This window comes from Podarcis vaucheri (assembly GCF_965113315.1).
Source record: "Podarcis vaucheri genome assembly, chromosome: 9".
Lineage (NCBI taxonomy): Eukaryota > Metazoa > Chordata > Lepidosauria > Squamata > Lacertidae > Podarcis > Podarcis vaucheri.
This window is the reverse complement of record NC_138767.1, coordinates 52,012,950-52,036,082: the sequence shown is the minus strand read 5'-3', so window position 1 is coordinate 52,036,082 and position 23,133 is coordinate 52,012,950. Positions and strand designations below refer to the sequence as shown.

General features: G+C 40.6%; 2 protein-coding genes across 4 annotated transcripts in view; both read right to left on the bottom strand.

The window, feature by feature from the left end:
• Positions 1 to 23,133, bottom strand: part of TRAPPC11 (trafficking protein particle complex subunit 11) — a 72,323-nt gene that overhangs the window by 2,104 nt on the left and 47,086 nt on the right. The window contains exon 30 of one of the 2 annotated variants that reach the window (XR_014223473.1): positions 7,821 to 7,947. The exons of the other annotated variant lie outside the window; for it this stretch is intronic. The gene's annotated coding sequence lies outside the window, so the exon portion shown is untranslated. The remainder of the gene's footprint in view (positions 1 to 7,820; positions 7,948 to 23,133) is intronic. 2 annotated transcript variants of the gene reach the window in all.
• The window catches only part of STOX2 (storkhead box 2), a 129,947-nt gene that overhangs the window by 98,139 nt on the left and 8,675 nt on the right, over positions 1 to 23,133 (bottom strand). The gene's annotated exons all lie outside the window — the stretch shown is intronic.

The following is a 23,133-nucleotide window of genomic DNA, read 5'->3' as shown; positions in this document are numbered from 1 at the left end:
TTTTAAAATTTAACATTTTAAAATGGCAAAATTTTTGTTGTTGATTTAAATGCTCACAACTTGAAAAAGAGTGAAAGGCAGACAGAAGGAACAAAGAATCTGAAGAGGATTTATTGATTGTCAGACAGATCCAGGGAGGTCTGCTTACATTGGAACACATATATTTAATCTGATTCTGAAATCTTATCTGCTGCCTTTAAGAAGATTAACATATATTCTCTTGCTGCAGACTATGAATTCTGACTGCCTAACAAAGTGGAAGCGCTTTTTTTTTTTAAGCTATAGGACCTGCAAGTCTGTAAAATACAATTTTACTCAAAAGCAATTGTGCTAATACAGACAAAGAGGCAAGCATGTTGAGGAAAGATGTATCTTAATAGCTTAGAACAGAGCAGTATTCATGTATTCTAACTTCATATGCATTTAGGCTGTACTTACTCTGAATCTAGTCTGGGATACAATGCGTATGCAGAATATTTAAATCGGGTTGAACTATAGATTAGGAATTATATATTTTGTGTGTGTATATATTAAAGAAATTTACATTCTGAGACTTTAAATTAGCAAATAAAAAGAACTCTTAGCTCAATGGTGAAGCAATCCTAAACTGAATTGACAGAAAATAAAGACAGAAGCACTCAATATGCTAAACAACCAAATGCTTGAATAAATGAAACTTGTTGCCTCAAAGAGGCCTTTCCAAACCAGTGTGAGAACAGAGACAGGCACGCAGCCAGACTGCCACAGAGTATCAGCTACATCCCACTCCACATCCTCCATACTGAGGTTTGGGCCAGAAAATCCATTAATTTACAAAAACATTAGGCGTGCCCCTGGCTCTCCACAGCATCCTTCACATTGCCACAAGGGCTTTGTCTAGACTAGGATTTAAGGGTTGCATTAGCTTATCCTAGCATCTAACTCAATCAGTGTAAGTATGTATACATTATTCTGTACATTAGACTCTTTTTAAACTCTGGTTGTTGCCACCCCCCTAAAAAAGCACATCAACATTTAAAGCCAAGTTAGTCACAGTAACATCGAAAGAAAGCAGTGGCCCAATTCTAAGAGCCACTGCAAACATACAGGTCATAGGGAACTTGTGACAAAGGTACAAGCGGTTCCTTGCAGAAGGGCCCAGATCCAACTGCAGTGCTGGAACACACCGCTGAAACTAGAGGCAGCAAGGCCACCTTCCTGAGGGCCACCAAGTGAGAAGCCCAAGAACTGTTGTGTTTGATTTGAAGACTTTAAATGGCAACTGGAATCAAACTGCATACAAACTGCTGCCTGTGCTACTTGTAGCCAAATTCCATGTCAAAACAGGGCTAGCTGTTAATTTATGAGAAAGCTGAACTAAAGAGGTCTTCAAGGTGCATTATGGGTTAATTAGCAACAGGGGCCTGACATCCATTAGTTGTTGCAATGTACTGGAAGTAACAAACACCCAGCACAATTGTTATAGATCTCACTGTATTAAACTTATTTTTTTAAAAAACTCACTCCACAAATTTGTTGAGAAACATCTTTGTCATCTTTTGGCAATTTTCTGGTTTTTCACAGCCTGCTGCTATCGAATTACAAGTAATAATCCTGGTCCTTTTTTCAAGTTTTAATACATTTGGAAACTGCTTTCTTTAGACCACATCTTGAATTCTCACACATTTGTTAAATGTATGAAAAATCCTGAGCCATTTTGGGCTCTGTATCACTCACTAAAATTGCCCCCAACTTGCAAAAAGGCCTCTCTTCTTCTTATTAACCCTAATTCTAATGTCACGAGCAAAATCAGATTTTGTTTGATCTTTTATTTTATTTTTAATGAAATGTTTGAAGAGGTACTAAAAAGTTAAAGTTTAATAGAATGGGTTTGTTGAAGTTATCTCATAATTTATTTATTTATTTATTTAAGAAACCACTTCCTGGAAATGTGAATATTTGGGGGGACTTCCGGGTTGGTGCCTCCGGCAATGGCGGATTTCCTCTGACCGGGAGGAATCTGCTCCGCTCCGTGGAAATTTGGGTCTGGCCGCCACGGCGAAGGCGGAGACCCGTAAAAATCACAGGCGGGAGAAGCCTGTGAACGTGGGATTCAGCGGGCACCTTTTGCGCCTCCCCTACTTGCGGGGAAACCCAGTTTCGGGGATCCGGAGCAACGTGGGGTGAGTGGCACGGTGCTTCAAATCGTCTGCTTCTTCCACGGAGCGAAGCCGCATAGCTGTTGCCGGAGAGCATTGACTTTTTCCTGTGGACAATTTGACTCCAAAGTAATTACCCGTGAGTAGAGCTGAGACGGGAGAATCGGATTTTAAACGTTTAATTTGGCATCGAAACGGGGAGGTTCAAAACAGGAAGTCCGCCTTCCCTATTTGTAAACAGACTGAGGCAAGGAGGCTGTAGGCTGAAGTCTTGGAAAGCCTTTTGTAAAAGACTAAATTTCCATCGGTAAAGAGCATAACACCCCCCTTGGAGGCAGGAGAAGAGGGGGGGGAGTTGTGGACTGAGTATGCCTGCAGGAGAGAGTGAAGGGAGTTAAAATAACGCCACTCTGACCCTGGAAACGGGCTGCCAGTAGGACTGACGTTTTGGAATGTTCATTGACAGCACTTAGAACGTTCCTTGACAGCTAGCAAAATAAGAGAGATACATTGTTTCTATTGTCTCCGGCTGCTTCTAAAAAGGAGTAAAAAGTAACTGAAATCTGAAACTAACTTTGGATTGTATGAGTTGCGTTTAAAGGGGACATTGTCGACTATTACAAATAGAAACTGTTTCCCCCTAGTGGAAGTTTCTGAAATTGGTTACTTTATAAGAGCTGGGCTAGGGGGATTTCCAGCTGCAAGATAAAAACTGTGAGACTCTGAGATTGACCTTGAATCTCTCAAGTGTTATGGCAAATGGAAAGGAAAAAACAGATGAAATGTCGACAGAAGAGGCCTCAGTGGTTGCATTAGTGAAAATAAACGATTCGCTGGAACAGCTTCACAGGAAAACAGACAACCTGGGACAAAAGGTGAACACCAACACAGAAACCATCCAGAGATTGATACAGGAATTTACCTTGACACGGCAAACTGCAGACGAAGTCAGGGAGAAAACCCTTGCTGCTGAATGTAAAACAATACAACTGGAGTGTGAGAGAGCCCCATCCATTCAAAGGCAACTCAATGAACATAAGTTGACATCTGTTATGATGGAACTTAAAGAAAAACAGATGAATTTGAGGACCAGAGTGGATGGGATGGATTGTTTCAGGAGGTGGCAGAGGGATGTTTCTGGATTTGTTTGGCAGGGCAGGAAGCCTCGAGTAAAATTTAAGATATTGACGGATGCTAAAAAGAAGGAGGTGGACCTGCCCTGCCAGACCCCTAAACTTTGTTGTGAACCGTCTGCTTTTTGCTGGCTGAGAGAATGGTTGTCTCTTGGAAGCACTGAAGTGTTGGATAATGGCAGATGAAGTTGATGGACTAGATGGAATTGGCAGAAAAGACTGGCAAGATCTGAGACCAGGGAGAAGAGTCGGTGGAAGAAGACTGGGAAAAGTTTAAAGATTATTTATAGAAATATTGTAAAATTAATGAATGTTAGAAGAATGTTGGAATGAAGTTATATGGCTTCAGTAGAAATGTTATAAGGAATTAAGTATAAATAGATTAATAGAGTATTAAAGGAAAATAAGGTTAAAATGTGTTAAGATAATTATAGGATAGAAAATAGGGGAAGATGGAAAGGAATTGCTGAAATAATTAATAGAAGTGGAATACAAAAAGGGAGGTGTGAGGAGGCCGTGGAAATATGTGAAAGAAAGATAAGATATTGGAAGTCCCCCCCTTCTCTTTTGATGTGTTTTTTAATTGTTTTTGTTTTGTTTTGTTAATTTTTATGTAGCGTTTTTGTATTGTAATGTACTGTTTTTTCTTTGTTTTTTCTGTAAGTGTTTAAATTGTTGTAAAAGGAATAAATATTATTATAAAAAAAAGAAATGTGAATATTTGAAGAAAAACAATAGAACATATCTAATTGTGTACTTCTTACTGCAGTTGAGTCTTCTGTGACTGAAAGGGGGGGTAGAGGAGTTTTAAAAATTCTCCCTTTCCTCAGCAGTCACACTCTTCCAAAGGCTGCCCATTCCTCTGGAGAACGTGGCGAGCTCAGAGAATTGCAGAGGGAAGGTAGTTAGGTTAACCAGCCTAAATATATTATTCTGGTTCTTCTCTATACCAAGATGTTCTGGTAGCATGTAAGACACAGCATTCAAGCACTCCTTGTTAGCTACATACTGTCTCAAGTTACTGGAGAAAAGTTGGAGAGGGCTACTGCAGTCATGGTCCTGCTTGTTAGAACATTCCTATAGGCATATAGTTGGGCAGTGTAGGAAAAAGGTTACTGGATCTTAAAGGCCTACAGTCTGATCCAACATGGCTGTTCCAATGCACTGTAGGACTGGGCACTATCTGGTTTTCAACATCATGATACATCACCAGCTAAACATCGTGATATATTAATATATCACGATGTCTAAAATAAGGATGGAGATATGTAGAGGCTTTGGCTAGCTTCACATTTCCCCCCACATTGGGATTTTGACATAGCACACACACATCATGATTTGCAATATATTTCCAGGTCAAAAATGGTGAAACCAATACAATGATATGGACTTGAAACTAGTTTTGGACAATATATCGCCTAGCCCTAACACACATCATGATTCGCGATATATTGCCAGGTCAAAAACTATGAAACCGATATTCCGATATGGACTTCAAACCAGTTTTGGACTATATATTGCTATACCACCCAGCCCTAATGCACTGTATATGGGGCTGCCTTTGAAGACTATGGTACTTGAAAATTTCAGCTGGTACAAAACGTGTCAGTCAGATTGTTCTTGAGCCCAGCTCTAACCTAACAGCAGCCCTGCATTCTCTCAACATGCATGAACTCTGCCCCAAATCTGATGCCATTTGGACCTTGCAACAAATCACTCCTCACAATACAACCCACTGCTTTTGCCTTTAGATATTGTCCTATCCTGACCAATTCCTAATCCTGTATTCAACTCTGATCCATACTTGAGATAAAACATAAAGATATACATATAATTACATATTACTGTAGCTCTGTCTCTTGTCAACCCACAGTATAGTTTTGGTCCATGACTGTAAACGCCTTGGAAAATTCTAGCAGAACTCATTAGTGAGGGGTGGGGAGTATATAAAACACTACTCTGCTCATATTTCAGCTTTCACTAGTAACCACTTGACCTCAGAGAATCTAAGAAGACGAACGGCAAAAGGAAACCACTATACAAACCTGAAACTAAAACAGACAGAAGAGGGAAAGAGGATGTAATATATGCCAAAAAGAAAACATGGCCAAACAAAAGCTTTAAATCCAGCCAGTAAAGAATGTTTTTTTAAGTGGCTTTTACAATACTCCAGTTCGGCAATGTTTACATAGGAAAGTTCTTGAAAAGGGGAAACTGTCAAATATCATTAGATTGGTAAAATTATACATCTCAAGTTTACTGCCGCAACCCTCGTTTTTCCAGACTTCTTGCCAATTTTTGGCTTTTAAGACTTCACCGCATCTTCCGAGAATCTATTCTGAATTAAAATATATACTTTGTACAGAAATATCTGAACACTAAGCTAAATAGAAAAAGGAAAAGACAAGAAAATGATGAGTTCTGTAGACAAGCATTGTAAGAAAAAGCTGAGCATCCTTTAATGAATGAGCCAGATGTCCCAGCACTCCGGTCCTAACTCAATTTAAGGGCAGCCTGAAAATTTGCTAAATGAATTTTACTTTAAAAGAAACAGTGTTTGAATGATTGAATTTTAGATTTAAATATTTAGATTTTGATCAGATCCTTATGCTGCCCTTTAAGATTACAGCTGTACTAGATATTGAGTTCCATTCTTAGCTCATGAATAGGGAAATGAAAACAGCCAAACACAAGTCAGACCATTTTTCCATCTGCTCCAGTTGCAAAGCATATTTTGGCCAGTAAGTTACAGTACCTTCCATCCCATAATTATCTACTCTTGACTGGCAGTGGCCTTTCAGTGTCATCAGCACTCGTCATAGCTCTGGCAAAGGAGCACATCACAGATTTTTTCAGCTTGAACAATTACATAGTCTAAGAGGTGCCAGTGGTGTGACCAAGGGTGCCTCTATGAGGTTTTAAATTTATTTTTGTTGAAAGTGTATGTTGGTAATAATGAGGTTATGCGCTGCACATATTGTCAAAAGTAAGATTCCATTCTGGTTGCTGTTGCCAATTCCTTCTTTCCCAATAGTCCCAGGCCATAGATCAAAATCTTGCCCAACTCCTGCATTAAAATCACCCAGGAGGATAATTTTATCTGATAGCATGGCATCCAGCTGCGACTAATTTTTTTCTTTAATGTCTTCATCGGCATCCAGTGTTTGTGCATGAGCGCTTAGAATAGCAGCCTGTTGGTTTTTGGTGAGTTTTATTCGAAGGGTTGAAATGCCAGTAGGGACTCCTGACGAGAGCTTCACAAGATCATTTTTGATAGCAAAACCTTCTCCATGTATTTGATGTTCTTGTTCAGGTAGACCTTGCCAGAAGAATGTGTAGCCTCCTTTTTATTCGTTGCAACTCTCTTGCAATGATGGCGATCCTGAGCTCGGAAGACTCAGTATATGTGTTATCCAACAAAGTCCGTATATTCCTTGTTCCAAAGTTCAATTGTCTTTTACAACTGCTGGGTGCCGCAGTAATCCAGTCAGGGGGAAAGGGAGGCAGACTATGTTTAGGGGAACTTTTCTAAACCCCCCCCCTTTCATGGTGAGCAGAGTGTATCCTTAATAGGACTGCTCAGCTGTTGAGCTACACAACTGCCTCATTCCTTGAGTCAGAACGAGTGAATCTGTATCCACCGCCCACAGGCTGGTTCACTACTAGGGGCTTCCAGATTCCATGGTCTTGCCCGTTACCATTTGCCGATCGCCATGGGACTTTTTTGGGTTTGGGGTGGATTTTTGGAAGATGCCTGTACATGAATTTGTTTTGTGTGTGTAGATCAGTGCACGCTGACCAATGCACAGTCTTCACAGTTAGACTCTATTCCGATGGCATGAGTATCACAACGACTGGTAGATTCTTATCTGCTGCAGCCTTCATCTGCCGTCACAGCCAATGTAATATACTGCTTGTTATTTTCTGCCTGTTCTGTCGTTGAGGACTTCTTGGATCATTCTTTGTCTAGCTCCTCCCCTTCGACCGTACCGCCTTGGGTGACCCTGCTGGGAGTTAGAGACTCCAGACGGCTTTGCTCACAAGGGTCATAGGAACGTGCAAGCCCACTCACCACGACAAGGCGATGATCCTGCAAGCAAGTGTATGTATATGTATGACTTGCTTGCCTGCCCTTCACTGTAAAGTCCCGACTGCCAGGGCACGTTACAGTATTACACAGTTAGGATTGCTCTGAACATAATTTTAGAAAGAAATGTTAAAATTCTCTTTTAACGTTATAACCAGAAACCCACTCAAGAACACCACAAGAGCCACTTACTTAGTAACAGTATGCTAGATATATTTTCACAATAATTAGCAAAATAATCACCTACTGATCAGCCTTATCTAAAAGAGTGGATAAGATGGGTAACCTTGGTTAATCACAGGTTTGCCTAAACCAGTATTTATTACAGAAGAAGAAATACAGGCTGGCTTTGAGATATATATTATTTAGCTTTTTAATACTGTATGTTATTTTATTTTGCAGAAATCAGGGTTTCCTTTACAAAATGTTTCATACAACCGTTATTTCTTTGTTTATACTGACCTCTAGTGGTATAAAGTAGTATACAATAATTTTATATGTCCCAGAGGTGAAATGCAATATTGAAGAAATTGCCATAACCAAACCAATGAGTCCTTCAGCTGTTCACGTTGGCCAAGGAGGTCACACTCTATGAAGGACAAAGCATATTGACACAGATAATACTCAGAATCCCCCACTGGGTTATGAATTAATACCTTACTGTTCATTAATAGACAGGTAAATTCTGTTTTCACACATTAAGCTTGTAATTAAAATGTGCCATTATAAACATGTAATTAAAAATGTCCGGGAGTTATTAGATAATGTGGAAATGTTTGCAGAAATATTTGGCTGAAACTCCGGCTCCTACATGTTAAATGCCCTTCCTATTTGATTTGATTTTTTAAAATTTATATACCTCTTAATATACTAAAAAATCTCTCTAAGCTGTGCACAGAAAACTGAAGCAACAACAGACAACTTAAACAAAATATTACAAAAATACACAATTACATATAAAAATGTTACATTAATACAAAGATGCTAATATATATATAAATCAATATAAATTCATTCTTCTTCTGATGCACACTCCCTCTCAGCCTCCAGGTTCTCACCCAGGATCCAAACAAACTCTCACCTCACCCACAAAAGTATCACAAGAAGAGGAGTTCCTGGAACTCTAGTCTAGTCTCTCACTCTAGACTTGCTTTTCATGGGCAGGCCCAAGGCGAGGGGTACTTCCTCAGCCTGCCCACAGCTGTCTCCACACCCAGTTCCAGGTGCAGAAGGTTTGCTGAGCTTCCCGGGGGTCCAAAGGATGGGAAAAGGGTGCCCCTCCAATCACAACTCTTTCTTCAACCTCAATCCTCTCTCCTCGTCCTCCATCCAATACATATCCTATTAAAAATGTGAACGAGACAACTGGGTGTAATTCGGTATTGGTGGAATGACAGCAATGGAACAACAGGAGTAAAATCACTAGTAAATTTCCCATGTGGGGTTCAGCTTACAGATGAGCAGAGTGCCATTGACTAATTTAATGTATGTACAGAGGGTACCAAAATAAAAATGAAGTCCTTGCACTTTAACTGCTTTCAAGTACAGCACATTGAAACATAGTCCATTCTTCCATTCCAAAATTTACCACAGCTTTAGTCACAGGGGGTCAGGGCACAGGAGTGTTTCACAAGAGGAAGACGAAGGGTCAAAAGATGGGCAACAGTAGGAAACAACTTTAGCAGTTCATTTCCCTTCTAAAAGAATGACAGTTATTTCCTCTTTCCAGGAGGGAAAAGGTGGATTAAAACAAACACATTGTAAGAAATAAAAGGGAGTGAACATCCTCATACTAAATACATTCAGCTGAAGCAAAACCCATTTAAATTCAATAGCTTTTTACTGTGCAAAACATTTTATGGCATACACAAACCCTGTATCAGTCATTTTTGCCCTAAAAACAGAATGAAAAAGGAGCCAGCTTCTAAAAAGTTTCTCTGCACAGTTTTTTGGAATATTCCCCCCCCACACACACACACTAGGTGCAACGGTATGACAGATCCACTAGATACAGCTTGCATGTGTTGTGCTTCCTGAGAGGAATTAGGAAGAGGTAGGGGCAATATTCACTTTCCTCTGGCCTGAGGAGAGGGAAGCTACTGAGAGCTGTGAAACCGTTACTTAAATAATACTTTTAGGTTGGGTTTAGAAAGTTTGTTTGATACTGTAAGCAATTCCAGAACCTTTAAATACAGGCAACCAGGCAAGTAGCTATTAACTAGTCTGGCATACTGCAAAGTAATAATTAGTGTTTATACGTCATGCTTAAAAGCATAAAAAGCACCTTGTATACCTTAGCTCAGCAATCCTTAAGGCAGTCACGGAAAACAGACCAGTACTATCCCCTAGGGCAGATTCTCTCATATCAAGCTGAGAGAACAATACGCTTGCCACTACAGCCCCACACTTTAGCTACCATAAAGAGTTGCTAATATCTCAACACCTCGGAAGGATGTGTCACCAATGGCGAGACCACTGCTAGCCTCAGCATTTGAGCTACGGTGGGCTCCCAGCAATTAAAATTGTGGGGACCAGAAGCCACACTCACATGGAACACTGTCTTCTTACAATCTATGGGATATGTTTAAGTTGTTGTGGCCTGAAGACATGGACTGGTGAGGCCAACTCCACACCCTCTTGGTCCCTTACCAATTACAGTTGGCAAAATCTAGAAGGAAGATATTGATTGGATGGCTAATGCTTCACTGTGCGAGGGACTTATAGCTACCATCTTGAAAGACACAGTGGCGTGGCCTTTTCTTAACAGGCCCTCCCTGGACCCGGAGAGTACAGAAAATGCCAGTCCCCAGTATTCATGTGGAGCCTCTGCACAGCTCATGCACTGGGGTTTCTTTACAGTCAACAAAGTGCCACACTGAGGAAGAGGACACAACATCAGGGGCAATGTTAAAAGTGTGGCCCTGCTCCAAAATAAATATGCCCTACATGTGAGTAACACAGGAACAGAGGTTTTGTCCCAATTACAATGGCACCTGGCTGGGGGCACTAGGGCTATCCCTGGGTGTGTGGGGAATGAATGGGTGATGACCCCAGCCCAACTACTTTTGGGAGGGGGGTGCTTGGTGCCCAGCTGTCTTCCACCCACCCAGTGAGGTTTTTCACCTCCTCAATGCCTAGAGCAGGGAGGCAGGTGGCAGAAGAGCTTGCTGGCGCTGCCATTGCTAAAGCAACAGGAAAATAAGGAGGAGCATGCCACCACCAGGAGCAGGAGTGGATGAAGGAAAGGTGTGGGGAACACAGTGTGATTTGTCCTGGCTCCACATCCCCCTAGGTCTAGCCCAGGGAAAGGGATAAGTGTTGGTATTTTCAGATCACGGTACACTGCCCCCCTCCTTCACCGAACGGTTCAGGTCTTCTTGAAACTGATCTTGGCTAAGTAATATAGGGTAGGATCTTCCACACAAAGGATGGTTCTTCATTAGACAGGCTCATACAGTTGTTGTGGACCAGAAAAGGAAAGCACAGATTTTTACAGCCTGCTATATACAGTTGTACCTTGGAAGTTGAATGGAATCCATTCCAGAAGTCTGACTTCCAAAACGTTCATAAACCAAAGAACGGCTTCCGATTGGCTGCAGGAAGCTCCTGCAGTCAACTGGAAGCTGCAGAAGCCCCACCGGACATTCGGGTTCCAAAACAACGTTTGCAAACCAGAAGAATCACTTCCGGGTTTGCGGTGTTCGGGAGCCAAAACATCCGAGTTCCAAGGCGTTCGGGATCCAAGGCACGACTGTATTGTGTTGCTAGCATATTGTGTTCTATTTAATGGATAACTTTCCCCTTACTCCAAAAAACTAATATATTGAGGGGGCACCTACCCATAGCAATTTGTGTCAGAGTAGCTTTGCACGAAAATACGATTTTCATGTCAGAATCCTTTACATTTACATGAACTCACTTTGCATGTCCCAAAAAAGAAGATGGGCGATCTTCATTTACTTTGTATCACAAGCCTAAAGAACTTGAAAAACTAAATAGCAAACAAATATCAGTGTTTGCTGTTGGATGGATGGTTGGACAAGAATTGAATTATTTATTGCTTCCTGAAATTATTATCAAATCCACACCCTTTCCTCTTAATTAGGTTACACCCTTTCCTTTCCTTGGGAACATATTTTTTTTCTGCAGCCAAGACTAGTTTCCTTCCTGTGATTTACACACACAAACCAGAGAGGGGTAGTTTCTAGTTTTTACTTGCACTGAAAACCCCAAGTTTTCCATGAAATCTGTCTCACAGGCAAAGGCTTTTTAATTATTCCCTGCTCTCAATGAAAAAACTAACATTTAGCAAGACCATAGAACTGTTACCACATTCAAAGTGGCCCTAACTATATGAAATAACCTGTGAAAGATACTATATTATGCCTTATTCATAGAGAGAATCTGACACACATCAAGCCAAGTAATATATTGTCTAACTCCGGCTGAGTAGATGAAAAGAGCCCCAGGCCTCTGTTCAAATAATTACAAAAGCTTTAGTCTCCTAGAATGTGGCCCTGATTTGCATATTTACATAAATATGACCTCATTCCAAATCAATCTTTGGACTTCTTCATTATTACAGCCTTACTCAAAATTGGCAGAAAGCCAGTGTTGTGATCCTTGGGCACAGGCAATCTATTTTTCATTTTCTCTCAGTAAACACACATGACTTCTTGATAACTTAAGGATACTAAAACTTTTGCCTAATAATCAGGCCCCCTAAGAGGTCCAGGAAGGCCCGGGTCACATCTAGCTTTTGAAACTCCCTAGCCATAATAAAAATTGAAATGACAAGACCTAAAAACAACATAAGGCACCAAAAATAGATTGAGAAATAATCTGAATATACATTTTCTTATTTAATAAATGCTTTTGTAGCAAACATTTGGGTCGTATGTGCATAAAAAAAGAAGTTGCAAAACTTATCAAGTGCTGAAAAAATAAATTTGAAGTCCCCTTTTATCCTGAGACCCTGGGACAAAATGGCTCTCCTACCCCACCCCCACTGGCCCTGCTAATAATCTTTTGAATGAATACTCTCATCCATGTTTTCCATTACTTTTAAGCTGCTAATCAGGACAAGGCTGGTCTTAGCAACTCTTGTCTAAATCCCACTTTGCATATCTATACTGCTTTGCACCTAAAGATCTCACTGTGACTTGCAAACAATGAATCACAGGAAACCACTGATTTTTAACCAGAAAAATCTGCCTGTGAGGTTTGTAAGCAACAGTCTCTAGGAATGAAAGAATGAAACCATGGTGAATTAAATTAGAATATAAGTGAAAGAGGCAAGACATATTGAGCACTACAACCTCAAACAACTCAATTAGCAAACACAGGAGCGGTATTTAAAATTTGCCATTCTGCCCATGTAACTTTAGGAGACAACCCACCCCCCCCAAAAAAAAATCCAGTAAGATGACCAGATTTCTGTTACCAAACATTTCCAGATAAAAAGCAATATCTTTATTAGAACCAACTAAAATATCACATAGTTCTGAGAAGCTTTCTAATTCTCCATAAATCTTTTTCAAACTATCCTGGTCCATGAACCCAATTTTTCAGGGAAAAACATGCTCATTTCAAAATGGCACTGCTAGGCTAGGCTAATGAGATTATTTCTAAAAGGAAAAAAGGGGGATGATCACCTATGTACCCAAACGGCTTCTACCAGATTTGTCCCATGATGTGTGAAGTAACTTTAGCCACAGCACAAATACCATGGTTTGAGCTTAGTTTTATCATGATTTTCATGCTCGTAATAATTGTTTTTATTGCTGCTAATATTATGGCTTTTGTAACAATTCAAAAGCACTTCAGATGCAGTGGTACCTCGGGTTAAGGACTTAATTCATTCTGGAGGTCCTTTCTTAACCTGAAACTGTTCTTAACCTGAAGCACCACTTTAGCTAATGGGGCCTCGTGCCGCCACCACACGATTTCTGTTCTCATCCTGAAGCAAAGTTCTTAACCCGAGGTACTATTTCTGGGTTAGCGAAGTCTGTAACCTGAAGTGTCTGTAACCCAAGGTACCACTGTACTATTCTACAGGCAAAGAATGCAACACCTTTTTAAAATTAAACAAACGGGGTTTTTTTGCACTTGGTAGTAGAAATAAGTGCAGTAAATGATGGCAAAATGGAAGTTGACCGTGGACTAAAAAAGGTTACATACGCTTCAGGTTACATACACTTCAGGTTACAGACTCCGCTAACCCAGAAATAGTACCTCGGGTTAAGAACTTTGCTTCAGGATGAGAACAGAAATCGTGCTCTGGGGGCGCAGCGGCAGCAGCGGGAGGCCCCATTAGCTAAAGTGGTGCTTCAGGTTAAGTACAGTTTCAGGTTAAGAACGGGCCTCTGGAACGAATTAAGTACTTAACCCGAGGTACCACTGTACAGTAATGCAAACACCTGCAACCAGCTCAACTGAAGGGAAGCAGTAGCAGCTGAAACTCCTCACTGTGCTGCTCTCCAAGTCTAACATTCATTGTAGCTGCATACCTCGGAGCTTTCTCACATACTGAACAAAGATCATTTTCGGAGATAACCTCTAGAATCTATGCAAAAAGTACAGCACAAAAAGCCTGGAGATTTCTTTAAAACGTCTCTGTTATTTTCTAACTCATTTTCCTGTCAGCCATGACCAAATATTCAACCCTATTTAAGTGGCATATTTATGACACTTCATTCTTCACAAAAATTATCATCTCATAATTGTCATGTACAATTGTGTGTCAAGGGGTGATTTATTTTTAGATATACTCAAATGTATGTCTTGGACCCAAACCAGCTGGGGGTTTTTTCCACCATTGCTAATAAAACATAGAGGTGTGGTTGCCAGTTTGTTTCTTGGCCCAATTAAAAATGCTCAGCCCATTGCTTAAAAGGCCTAATTGATAGGCCCCAAATATGATTAAGAGACCATCTTCCCCCTACAGAACCTCTCAGGATCAGCAGAAGGAGTTCTCTTGGTAGTTTCACTGAACTCAGAAGTTCAGGGTGGTGATGGCCCAAGAGACTACTCCTCTCTTCTCACTTCAATCTAATCCGGCCTCTGGTTTATTAACAGACATTATTAAGGCAAAGGTTCCCAAATTTAGACCTAACAAGGAACTCTGGCATAATTCAAGATCTCTGCAATGAAGCCCACAAGATGGAAGGAGGCAAAGGAGAAACACATGGCTTAATTAAAAAAATCTATGGCGGGGTGAGGGCTGTTGTTTTGTTTGTTACCATGTTGTGTATTTTTGTCTTTTTATATTGTCAATTGCCCTGTGATCCTTGGATGAAGGGCTGTATAGAAATTTAATAAATAATAAAATAATAATGGCCACAGCACTCAGACATAACTTCATAAACTATTATTTATAGAGCCAAATGATAGTCTGAATGTGGCCTTTGAATGTGGCAACCAACACTGTCCACAATAGTGATCTGGATTTTAAGATGGTCCTCTTCCAGTTTCCATAGCAACATTCAGAAGCAGAACTTTCCACACCCAAAAGGTGTTGTTTTTTTAAAGGTGACACAAAATTTGATAGTTTCATCAGTAACACAGAGTTCCACACACAGTATCTCTGTAATCATTATATGAACCCTGTTGGATAGGCCAATATTATTAGCCAAGATATAGTGGTTTGCATAAAGCCATCCTTCTAGAGAGTTTGCAACAGCTGTGGAACTTGAACCAAACATATTTTTTACATCTTGAAGTTTTTGTATGTATAACTTTCTGATAAATAAACCTGGTGCTTTTACACACTGTGGATGTAACTCACAGGGGTCAGCAACCTTTTTCAACCATGGGCCGGTTCACTGTCCCTCAGACCATGTGGTGGGCTGGACTATTTGGGGGGGGAGGGGGAGAATGAACGAATTCCTATGCCCCACAAATAACCCAGAGATGCATTTTAAATAAAAGGACACATTCTACTCATGTAAAAACATGCCGATTCCCAGAACATTCACAGGCCGGATTGAGAAGGTGATTGGGCCACATCCGGCCCCCGGGCCTTAGGTTTCCTACCTCTGTGCTCAGGTAAAAAGGAAGGCATTTCTAAAATTACATATTTCATCAAGTAGCTTCTTGATTAGTAAGTTGCAGCTTTACCAAGAGCTTTGTAATGAGATAACTCCTCATAGGTGAGTTTGTTTTTCTTTATACAACAGTTGCACAACTCAATAGGTTCACTCACTTCTTTTTGAAACAACAGCATAACTGGGAGTAGCTGTGCCTGTAAAAAAGAGACAGAAAGCGATACAAAACAATGCTCTGGCTGGCATACCAGTGCACTGACCCCATGAAACCGGACTATACAGAAATTAAGCTGCAGCACATCTGAACTAGCACATCAACATTCTCCAGATCTTTTAGAAAGATTAGAGTGCAAATATTTACACCAACCCCGCTCCTATCCTCCCCACAGAAGTTAAACAGTCGAGAGCAGTTTTAATAGCTGACTAGCTTCAGGGTAATCTGCTTACCTGTGTCATATCAATATACAATGCCTCACACAAAGTTTTCCTCGGCTTCTCCTAACAGATCTACCACACAACGTATATACTCAAGTTTCTCTTACTTGTAAGCAACCGGACATAAAACATAATTATTGTTAGGATATAGACTTGCCCTTCCCTAGGGTTTAACATAGGAAACCCTTTACTTCAATTAGAATTTTATTTGATCCCATAAGTTCACACATATATAAAATTATCTCATCTCTCAGCAGTTTCCCACCCCCAGCCATCATGGTTGAATGTAGTTTGCTACATCAATTCAGTATATTTTCTGTAAGTCCGATGTTGTAACAAGGGCATTATTTCATTTATTTAGAAGTTTATCCACTCAAAAAAGAAGACATATTTGTTTTTCAAACTTCTATTCCCCCCCCCAAAAAAAAAACCCTTTACTTATTGTTCTCTTTCATGTCTATTTATTATGTATTGTTATGGATAATTAATAAACCGCTGCTATGACAAAAAATCAAAACAAGTTTTCTTGCTTCTGCCAATGGTGATCAATGACATAGGACTTGGATACGGTAACTTGGTACAATTAGGGGCACATTCAGTCAGCCAGACAGCCAGCCAGGACGGCCTCGAAGAAAATGGGTCCACCCTTATCAAACAAATTTTAAAGTCTGTCAGTGAAGCTCCCAACACAAAAGAGCAATTCACCTTCATTAATATGTATATGGGTCAACAAAAACATAATTATCAAGCCTGCAATTTAGGGCTGCTGGTTAAAGTGCAAGCGATTTCCACACACAACAACCACCACGCAAAACAATCTTCTAGATCCCACAGAAACTATGCACAACAACAGGAAATCTGTTCAGTGTGACAGTTAAGAAAAAGATGTTGATGCATGTTGTTATGAACTTCCCAGCAATAAAGACAGCACAGGTGAGTAGTGTTGAGACTGCTCAGCCAGGGGAAATCAATGAAGTTTGCAAGACACATCTTAAGATTGCTGAGGGTGTTCCACCATCAAAGTTTTTCTCCCTTTATTCTTCGGAAAAGGACCAGCCAGCAAATGAGTCATCACACACGGGGCGTGTGGTCTAGGGAGGAGCCCTGGAAAGCAGGATGCAGCCTGTAGGGATGTTATTACCTATTCTTACCTTTAGCAATTTTGTATCTAGGAGAGAGTAAGAAATAAATAGAGTATGTAGGTGCAGTAAAGAAATGTCAGGCATTTATCACCAGCTAACGCCCTAGGTAAGTTCAGCATTCATTCAAGCAATGACTGTTACTGAATTTTGCTAGTGCTCTTCAGGTGTTAACGATTTATAGGCTGCCAAATCATAGTCGCTAAGAGTGAGAGAGCCATATTCAAAACTTCACCTCAGCCATGTACGCATTAGAAGTCACTATTCACTTAGCATGCAGACTGGGAATAATAATAATTCTGACCTAGTTTGCAGGGTTGTTGCAGAAACATTACTTAGTCATGAATAATGGTGCCTTTTAATATTATTATGCATTCATAAAACACATTTAATGAATGTTTCATTAATTTGTATTATTAGTAGCAATAGTAAACAATTCTTCAAGACTACTAAACCGCAATAAAATGGAACCTTCTTAGAATGCAAACAAACAAACGTGGGAGAGAAGAGGAAAGTTGATTTTACCTTTGCCCAAGAGAAAGCAATATGTGAAAACATATTTAATGGTCTGGCTAGGTAATGTTGCTTTAAGCTACTTTGTTCCTCCTCTTTTCTCCCCCACCTCCAACACCCATTAGTGACTGTGAAGATCCTGACAAATATTTCAGAACAGAGGTATGTCACAATGATTTCACAGCAAGGCACAAAAATGTCCCTTCTGAAAGTAGCTCACAGCTAACAATGCATTAACTTGTCCAGACATTGTTGGCTAATAAGAAAAAGATAGCTTCAAGTGACGGGATCAAAGGGAATATGCCTTGCTTAATGAAATTAGATTTGCCCCTACCAGGGTATTAGAGAGAGAGCTGTTGATCCTGGGTTTAGAGAGTCTTAGACTCACTGTCTGGGCTTGCAGATATTGTCAAGTATCTACATGGATACTTCCCACAGCATCTGTGGCCAAAGAAACATATGGATTTGTGAACATTTTCACCTTTAGCTCTTTGTTCATCTGGCATTGAGGCAGGTTTTGTCAAAAGCTGGGGGGGGGGGATCCTCAGCCTATCTCTGTGGTTTTTTTACTGCTCAGAAATAGAATACAAAGAAACTGACAGAAATGTAAGTGCATCTACTCCCACAAATGACAAGAAGGACCTACAGATAGTAGTGGTCTCAGAAAATCCTACAGCATTTGACAAACTATGCCTTTATTAAATATTATGCTGAGCTCCACACTAAAAACATTTGCTTTATATTCACAAAATTATGGGTTTGTGGTTGCTCTTGAAAATCACTTTCGTGTGGCTGGGGCTCCTCCATACACCAGCTGCGAAGTTTGAGTCTGCTTTTCCATGTGGATCAGCCAAATTGCACTGTGAGTAAGTGAGCGAGCCTCACACATCTGACAGGCTGGCAGTGCTGGCATGGGTACTTGCTGTGCATTCCAGCTCAACCATGTGCAGAAGTGACTGTCAGCAGCAGCCATGTTGTAGAGGTAAACTTCTGAACTGGACCTTAAAGTGCAGTTGTGCTTATCACTGGCCTGTTGCTGTATCACTGGCCTAATGCTACAAGGCTCACACTTGAGCAGAGGTAGTTCAAAGTAACCTTGGAAGTACATTTACAAGGGATAGCAACCACAGCCTCCTCTGTTCTATAGACATGTAATATCCTCTTTCTCTTGATGGCAGCTGCCATTGGACAGTACAACCTCTGACTGCTTTAAGGCCCAGAGAGAGAGAGAGAGAGAGAGAGACTCCAATGGCTAACACAGGATTTCTGCCTTAGTTTGCAAAAAGAGATACAAAATACATGGAGTACATCAGCATCAGCAATGTTTCCTCAACTGGGGAAAAACACTGTGGCATAATGAATTTCCTGTGAAACAGTTGATATGAACCACAATGTTGCATTTTGATCATCCCACAATTTAAATGGAAACATTTTGTAAATAAATAAGTAAATTGTACCCCACTCACCTGACTAGGTTACCCCAGCCACTCTGCGTGGCTTCTAACATACAAAAAAACATCCTAAAACATTACACATTAAAAGGCTTCCCTATATAGGGCTGCCTTCAGATGTCTTCTAAGGTTATATAATTACTCAGCTCCTTGACATCTGATGGGAGGGCATTCCACAGGGTGGGTGACACTGCTGAAAAGGCCCTTTGCCTGGTTTCTTCTTTTATCATATTTGCATTTTTTAACTCCTTTAAAGGCTGTTCTTGGAATGCCATTTGACCATTGAAGGACAAGGTATAAACTTCAAAAGTAAACAAACGACTACCAAGTTTTATTTTCTGTTTGCAGGCATTGGGTGCAAGGCTACTTTGAATAGTGCCAAGTGAACTGTGCAGTAACAGCAAAGAGGAGAGCTGCAGCAAGGTGTTCATTGCAATATTTACTGTATCGTGACAGTTTCAATATAGACAGTTCTGAAAAGCTAGCACCGCTCAAAGAAGAAAGATGCAAGAAACAATTGAAATGTCAGGAAGTCAGTCCACATATTGGAAGAAGCAATGGATGTCGCCAAGCCATCTTCTACTGTTCCAATGCCTGGATTTGACAACATCACCCAAGAATATTGCAGACACCATTATGTGCATTTTACAGTGAACTATTCATAGGTAGCTTACTGTATTTGCAAGTATTTATAGCAAAGCAAGAAGAAAGGAATGCACAAGCAGGCACCGCTGTTTCCCTCTTATTGTTGTGTTTTGCGGGAGATGGAGAGAAAGTGAAATTAACACAAGTGACACCCAAAGAGCTACAAAACTCCCGTTAGTTGTTAGGGCCACAAATGATACCAATATGCTAATAATAATAATACAAAGAGTAAGGATTAATAAGTACCTTCATAAGAATGCTAAGTGTTGTAACTAATACACAGTTATAATGGAACGAAGGAACAATGCTACAAGTATCGAATTAGTTAGAATTAGAGAGCAGTGACAAAGTGCAAGCTAGTGATGTAGTTCAAGATTAGGGACACAATCCACAACTGAGCTATGCAGCACTGCTACACTGCTCAGCTCTCACCAACTCCTGGCATATGCAGGGCTGAGATACCTGAAATTTGGGCAACCCAGGTGGTTGTCTAGGTTGCCTCGAAGGCCCCTAGTGTTATCTCTAATTAGGGCAGAGTTATTAGACATAATTACCAAAAGCAAACAGATAACATATCTTTTATTCAGCATACTTCTCAAGAAGCTATCTACTACTATATTAGTGCATATATATATTTTAAAAAAAGAATGCAGAAAGCAGAGACTGAATGATGCTCATATTCTAGAGGAGGCAAGCGCTGTCTAACATGTCCTCAGTCTACAGTTATGTGTCAATGAGAAGATGAGTTGTTACAAGAAATCACAGGCTTTTAAAAGCAAAAAAACAAAACAGAATTAACTGAAAGGTTAATTACAGAAGAAAGGTAAAACCCTGTAATTAAGCTCATAGGAAAAAAACATTTAAGATGAAGTAGGAAGTAAGGTTTCCCCCCCAAGGCTTTTGCCAACACATGTCTTACACCATTAACTAGAATTTGACAAAAGGCAAAACAAGCTTAACAGCAACCAAATGACCATTTCTCCTAAAAGGGCAGAATTAGAAGTAATGCATCATTTGCTATAATTATTTCAAGTTAAACAGCGCCAGAAAATAACAAAGATGCACTGTGATGGGGAATGCACACTGGGACATACCTTGCTGCTTTAAACAACTGAACCATTGGCCATTCAAGACCAGCACTGTATTGGAGATACGTAACCAACACATGTGCTCTAACCAGGATCTACAGTCCCTCCTCCACCACAGGTGGTGAAGGAACAGCACTATAAATGCAGAGAAAACATGGGTGGCTAACCTGCAGCACAAATATCACACATAGCATGGATCATGGAGGTTTGAGACATACTTTCATAGAAGCACATGGACCCATAGGCCTGGATAGAGCATGACAGCAATGACTGTGGCATAGCGGCTCTTTCCTGCCTCCTCCCGAACAATGTGCTTTTGCCTGCTCTCGAATGCAGCAGATTAGTGGCAAACCTACTCCAAGGTACTAGTAGTTTATTGTGGCACTATCATATACTCTGGACTTGACTTGTGGCACACTTCACCCAAAAAACTGACCACCACTGAAATGAGCAAGTTTAACATGTGCATTTATCTGCCAATATGGCTAACTATCGCCCAGTCTCAAATCTTTCAAAATGCAGCAGTTAGACTGGTGACTGGGAGCGGCCACCGAGACCATATAGCACCGGTCTTGAAAGACCTACACTGGCTCCCAGTACGTTTCCAAGCACAATTCAAAGTGTTGGTGCTGACCTTTAAAGCCCTAAATGGCCTCAGCCCAGTATACCTGAAGAAGCGCCTCCACCTCAATCGTTCTGCCCAGACACTGAGGTCCAGCGCCGAGGGCCTTCTGGTGGTTCCCTCGCTGCGAGAAGCCAAGTTACAGGAAACCAGGCAGAGGGCCTTTTCGGTAGTGGCACCCACCCTGTGGAACGCCCTCCCACCAGATGTCAAAGAGAAAAATAACTACCAAACTTTTAGAAGACATCTAAAGGCAACCCTGTTTAGGGAAGCTTTTAATGTTTAATAGATTATTGTATTTTAGTGTTTGTTGGAAGCCGCCCAGAGTGGCTGGGGAAACCCAGCCAGATGGGCAGGGTATAAATAATAAATTGTTGTTGTTGTTGTTGTTGTTGTTGTTGTTGTTGTTGTTGTTGTTAGGGGTAAGCTGTAGACAGCTGTCAGAAAAGAGAGCTCAAACCAGGAGTTAGTGCAGGGGGTTAGAGCTGAGAGCAGGCTTCCTTCCGACTTGTCATTCCCCATGGTAAGTGAGTTTCTGCACCACGATGAACAGTCCTCCTTCCAAGCTTTAAAGCAGGCATCCCCAAACTCGGCCCTCCAGATGTTTTGGGACTACAACACCCATCATCCCTAGCTAACAGGACCAGTGGTCAGGGATGATGGGAAATTTAATGTCCCAAAACATCTGGAGGGCCAGGTTTGGGGATGCCTGCTTTAAAGCCTGCAGAGGTGGGTGCGAATCGTCCTGGAGGTTTTGTGGTGATCCTCGCCCCAACCCAACTCCCAAGACTGAGAAGACAAGTACAAGCGCTATGGCTGCTGGGTTTCTGGAGGTTGACTGAAATGCCTCAGCTGCCCAGGACCAAACAAGCTCTGGAACAGGAAATACCTACTACAAAGAGCAACACCCCCCTCAAAAAAAATCCACAATGAAAAATTAGTTAGCAGAAGCCGTTTTTGAGAAGTAACACAGAGTCAACACTTTCCCTTGAAGTTAAGTAAATGGATAAACAGCACATTTTTAGAATGTCTGCTAGCTAACTTCGAAAAGAACAGCCTTACCACAGAAAATAGCACATAGTACTTTCCAGGTGCTGTAAACTCACACATCAAGCACAGCAAGTGTGGGGCTATATACAGGAAGAGAGTAAACTTTTCATAACAAATTTTCTTTCTTGTTAATCATTTGCCAAGTACAAGGTTACACACAATGCAAGATTTGTGCATTTAATATTTGTTTTGTGAGAAGGAGCAAATGAATTGGTTTGCTGATTAACTGTGCTATGCAATTTTTTTAAAGTTACTGAATGAGAAAATTTGGTATTATTATGCTGGGTTGACTGCTGCTCTTATGGCTGTTTTATGGTTGTGGAGCCCTACTGCTATTTTCAATGGGGAGTTTTACTATAGTTTGTTTGTTTGTTTGTTTGTTTGGCTAATATATTTTGTATTTTTATTTGCTGGAAGCTACCTTGGGACTGCTTGGTCCTAAGAAAATACCTCAAATAAATAAAACATGTCAAATACCCATATCTCCTTGTTTACCTATTTATTGAAGGTATACAGTACTTATTGCTTAAAGGCCTGATGATGATAAGACTGGTTCCATTCCACACAATAAACTAATATTTAATGCTTTGAGATAAAAGTTCATGCAGGTTACACTAACCACAGCAGAACATCAATACCTTTTTCATGTTTGTTTATTTTAAAATGTAGAGACTTTCTTTATTCCCCCCAAAGCATCCAGGATTCAATATGTTAACTTAAAGTTATGAAACACACTAATTCAAAGAACAGAACAGTGGCAAACACCAAGTTCTGCAGAAATGACAAA